This window comes from Castor canadensis, chromosome 8, assembly GCF_047511655.1.
Source record: "Castor canadensis chromosome 8, mCasCan1.hap1v2, whole genome shotgun sequence".
Classification (NCBI taxonomy): domain Eukaryota; kingdom Metazoa; phylum Chordata; class Mammalia; order Rodentia; family Castoridae; genus Castor; species Castor canadensis.
In genome coordinates, this window is record NC_133393.1 from 85167252 (window position 1) to 85173251 (window position 6000).

Here is a 6000-nt window from a genome sequence, read left to right on the forward strand (position 1 = left end):
ATAATTGGGGGTTTTGTTGAATACAACAAAAGAGAAACTGTTAAGTAAAATATGAAACACCTATAAAATAGCACTTTATGCATCAAATATGTGTATATATATATATATATATACATACATCTATGTATATATAAACAAACACATATGATGCTGTTTATATCATGGATAAATACTTAACCATAATTTTAGGTAAAAAAATCAGGGTGAAAAATTCTCCATATCATGTGGGAAAGCTATGTAAAAGTCACACATAGGCCTATATCAAAATGATAACCATGGAAGTACTATGGATGTTTTCTAAGTGTTATTCTTCCTTCTACTTTTCTGTAGTTTTAATTGCATGTATTATCATAATTATTATCATAATTAGGAAGAATGATTTAAAATTATAATGGAGCCATTCAACATAGAGATATGATTTCTAAAATTAATACCAAAGAAAAATGGATGAATGATGTATTTATTTCTTAGGGATGCTGTAATAAATCACAACAAACTAGGGGGTTTAAAACAACAGAGTTTAATTTTGTCACACTTCCAGGGTTGGCAGAGAAGTTGGTTCTTTATGGAGGCTCTGAAGGAGAATCTGTTTCATGCTGCTTCATTCTGGCAGTAGCCAGCAATTCTTGATGTTCTTGGCTTGTTGACACATGCCTGGATCATCACATGGTGTTCTCCCTGTGTACCTCTTTGTATCTGTGTTCAAATTTCTCTATTCCCAAAAGATGCTAGTTATAGGACTAGGGCCCATCTTTATCTAAACTTAATTATATCTGCAAAGACCCTATTTCCAAATGATGTCACATCACAGAGAAGTTCCATGGCTAGGAAAGGAGACTGCCACAGCCTACAGGTCTCAAAGATCATGATGGTGTGCCTTATTTCTTAAATAGAAATTATAATATCCAGAGAATCTAACTCTCATTAGTCTGAAAGTACTATTTAATCTCTTTCAAGTCAGTTTTCTCATCTGAAAAATGGGGGCAATAATGTTATCCATATTAAATATCTCTTGTGAGGATTAAACCCATCAAGTATGTATGCAAAGTGAACAATGCCTGGGTGCAATAAATGTGGGATATTATTATTACTTATGTCAGACATTAGGATAGGAAATTCACACTGTAATTTTCTTTGTAGTCAGGAAGATACCACTATTTCTATTTTACAATAGAAATTTAAAAATTTTACAACCAAATAGGTAAATAGATTTATTTCAAAGTCACACAATAACCCTTGTAGATAGGAACTAGTATATCTCCACTTTTTAGATATGGAAATTGAGTAACTTATAGGCTTATCTAGTACTAGTAGTACACGACTAGTAAACAGCAGAGTCAGCATTTGAACCAGCCATTTTAACTCCAGAATTCTTGTTTTTAATCATTATTTCATGCACCATAGATAGATAATAATTTAATGAACCATTCTTATATTAACATACAATTAGTTTTCTAAATTTTCACTGTTACAAGAAAATTAACATCATGGGCACATTTCATTAGTACAGTTGAATACCTATTTCTGGATGATAAATTCTTTTTTTTTGCATAGTCAGTTCCTAAAAGCAGAATAAGGTCTGCTTTTAATTACCCAACAATGGAAAAGTCAGAAACTAATAAAAGTTTTAATGTGCTTTAGAGCAAGGTATCTGAGCTGGAAAAGAGAGAGATCTTTGTTTAATTTCTAAATTATACTTGGACATGCAAATTAGGACCAGATCCATCATTCAATTTCCCCATGGCGAAATTTCATGAATCTAGGATTCTGTTTTTTGGAATCACTTTGAGGCTAGAACAAGAGTATCAAATAAATAAATGAATAAGTAAGTAGATAGATAGATAGACAGACAATATTAGAGGGAAACTTAACACATGGCATCCCAGATCTGGGACTGCTTGCTCTACCTCTCCCTCAGCTACTCTCATCAGAAGTAACTTCTTTCCCCCTTCTTCAGAGTTTCCCGCACCTCAGTGGAAGGTAAACATGAAGAGAACTGCTCTGCTGGTGGGAAAGGTGGAGCATCTTCCAGAAGTGGTATTTATGGATGACATGAAATTTGGGTGTTGGTGTTGTGTGTCATCCCCATTGAGATAACATAGTACCTATCACTTGCTTGGCTCTATTCTAAGTGCAAGGGATACATCAGCAAACAAGATCCAAAATTCCATGTTGGAACTTAAGTCCTCTGACAATTTTTGGAATGAATGGGAAATACATAGGAAATGCCAATACACAGGCTCATTATGCCATCCATGAATACTAATACCATTCAGGATGTCTCTTCTACTTCATTCCAGAAATTCTCTTTACCTTCACCTTAGCCCCCAGAAATATCCAAAATATTTACCCCCCAGATAAACAATACCTCTCTTAGCCCCACTACTTTAAAGCTTAACCTCTTCACTTGAAAAATGTCCTACCCCAGAAAGTTGCACACTTTAACCCACTTCTTTCAGGCTGTTATTCCCTCCATAGTCCAGTGTTCTGTAATTCATGAGCAAGTCTCATCTCTCTTTTTATCTTGTTTATTTTTAAATGGGTAATGTGATTGTATCTCCAGCCCCCAAATTTCTGTTGTATGAGGCAACTACTGTTACCATTTCTTTGTGTAATATTTCAGAAAAAGATCAACACAAATGTAATGAAGGTATCCCTGTTACTCCAGATTTGGTGTCTAGGGCCTGCAACTGAGGCAGAGTAGCATTATATTTCTCAGAGTCACCACCCAGGAGCCAACCACACTTAGGGTCAGATAGTCCCTCCAGGTTCAACAACAGGTACCAAACCAGTTCTGTTACATTCAACTATTCACACTTCCCAATTTATGAAAGTAAAAGAATGGTGAAAGGAGATGAATAAATTGTTAAGAGTTCTGACAGCCTAGGAGGGACTTGTGGCTTTTGTGATCTTTTTCATAGAGGGCAGGGTAGCTTCTTCCACCATTACCCCAAGAAAAGCGAGGAAAGATGTTCTAAGAAAATCACCAGTCGGGACTAGAGTGAAGGATGTAATCAGAAAGGGGAAACAGGTGTATCAATCCTTGGTTAGTTGCTTGCAAGAATGGTGGAATTAATGGAGCTGCTATTAAATTTTGGGGGGAGCTTGCCATGTTTATATGAACCTGAAATTGTGTGCTTGCTTTTTGTTTTGAGATGTCTGAATGTAATAGACTTTCTGGAGAAACCTGAGCTTGCCGGAGCAAAAGCTTCATTCTTATGCTCTAGTACAAAGGAGGCCACATGAAAGCATTGGGAAACAGCTTTCTATTGCATCCCCAAATGTAGGTAGTGCCTCTCTTTTCTATTGCTCCCTCAGCCAGGATGCAGCCCTCTTATCACATGTAGAGCAGTAGTTCAACATGCTTTGCTTTTTAGACTTTTTAAATTAGTGTATATTAATTGTACTAAGGAGTATTGTTGTGATAGTTCTATACGTGTATAGAATGTACTTTGATAAAATTCACCTTCTCTATTACTCTTTCTTGTCCACTCCCCCTTTAAAAACAAAATTTAATGGGATTCATTATTCTATTTTCATACATATATACAATGAACTTCTATCATATTCACCCCTCTTCAACTTCTCCTTTCACCCTTCCTCCTCCCACCAGTCTCCCTCTTCAACAGTACCCATTTTCTATTCATCTCTTTCTCCCCACCTCCCCCGCCCCAGGGTACAGATTCACATGACAGCTGTTTTTCTTAGTCTCTATTATTTTACTTAACATGATGATCTCCACTTCCATCCATTTACCTGCAAATAACATCATTTCATTCATTTTTATACTTGAATAATACTTTATTGTGTTTATATATCTTATTTTCTTTATCCATTCATCAGTCAATGGGCACCTAGGCTGACTCCATAGTTTGGCTATTGTGAATAGTGTTGATACAAATATGAGTTGTACAATAACTTATAGTTCTTTGGATCTATGCCCAGGATTGCACAGAAGTATCATATGCTAGTTTTAGTTTTAGTTTTTTGAGGAATCTCCATATTGATTTCCATAGTGGCTTCAATAATTTACATTCCCAACAGCGTGTAAAGGTTCCTTTCCACCATATACTCACCAACATTTGTTGTTGTTTTCTTTATGCTTACCATTCTGACTGTGGTGAAATGAAATCTCAATGTTGAATTTATTTGCATTTTCATTTAGGGATAAGGATGCTGAACATTTTTCATGTATTTATTGACCTTTTATACTTCTTTTGAGAACTGTCTGTTCAATTCACTCACCCATTTATTAATTGGATTATTTGTTCCTATGGTGTTCAGTTTTTGAACTCTTTTATATTTAGATATTAAACCCTTATCTGATGAATAGCAAAGATTTTCTCCTGTTCATGTTTGTCTACTGATTCTGGTAATTGTTTCCTTTGAAGTACAGAAGCCTTTAAATTTGATGCAATTCTATTTATCAATCTTGCTCTTATTCCTAAGCAAATTGGAGTTCTATTCAGAAAGTACTTGCCTATGCCTGTATCTTCAAATGGTTTCCCTACATTGTCCTTTAGTAGTTTCAAAGTTTCAGGTCTTGCATAAATATCTTTGATTTATTTTGAATTTTGTACAGGATGAGAGATAAGTGTCTAGTTTCTGTCTCCTACTTGTGGATATCCATTTGTAATTTGTAGGTTTGGTCTTTTAATAGTGTCCCAGAGGTCTCTTGTGTTCCCTTTGTACTTTCTAATTTTTTTCTTTAATCTTTATCTGAATGGTCTAACATAATGGCATTGCCTTCAAGCCCCAATATTCTGCATTCTGTTTGAGCCAGTCTATTGGAAATGCTTTAACTAAGTTTTAAATTTTAACTTATTGAGATTTTCATTTCCACAATTCAATTTGACTTTTTTCAGGATTTCTTTATTTTTACTGAATTCCTCTTTCATATCTTACATTGCTTCCTTATTTCATCAGCTGTTTCTTTGTATTATCTGGAATCCATTCAGGCATTTATTTATGCCCTCTTGATCAGTCTTATAATCATTCTCTTGAAATATTTGTCTTGGTTTATTTTACTATCATTAGTGGTCTTTGGGGTTGAATTGTTGAATTTTCATGGAATCATATTGCCTTGTTTTGTATTTCTTTTATTTCTATTTTGGAATTTGTGCCTCTGAGGCCAAGTCATTGACTGGAAGTTTTATTCACCTGCAGTCTCATTTGAAGTGTTCTCAATGTTCATATAGGACTATATAGTGGCAGGGTTGAATCATTATTTCTCAACACAAATGAATAGTTCATTAGCCAAACATTCATCCATGAGCTTATGGCACCAGATCTGATCCCCAGCACTGCTCAGATTGAGAAAAAACTAGCTAGAGTCTCTTGTAAAAGGGTCAGTTGTATGCTTTCTGGGCTTCTTTCGTTACAGAAGATTCTCTTCTGGGAGTTGGTGCTGGCTACAGGGAGCATTGCAGCCTGTTCTACAAGCTCCCCAGTTCCATACTCAGGGGTGGCAAGCATCCAACCCAAGGAGTATTCCTTAAGTGCACTGGAGAGTGGGGGTGGCAAACAGAGCACTGAATCCTGCACTAGCAAGGGAAGAACTGAGGGACTGAGGCACTCCTCCTATTGGTCCTAGTGCTTTCAGACCCCATCCAGGATTTCTTCTCCCTGTGGAGTGGAGGCTGTGAAATCATTGGTTCAGAGGGTCTGGGCTCTGGGCTGTCAGTCCTCCCTGACAGCAAACACTTGCTGGGATATAGTTCCCAAATGAAGATTTCAGTACTTTCAGACCCCATCCAGCAGTTCACCTCTCTGTGGGAGGAGAGGCTGTGAAAATCAAATGATCAAGGGCCTCTCATTCCCTCCTGGCAGAAAACACACACCAGGATACCGTTCCTAGAAATCGGTCTCAGTCCTTTCAGACTTTGCCCAGGAGTTCTCCTCCTTGTTGGATGGGTGAGGGTATATAATCCATGTGGTTAGGAGAACCTGGAATTGGTACTCTCAGTCCCACCTGGCAGCAAAGCCTCTCTAGGATGCAGT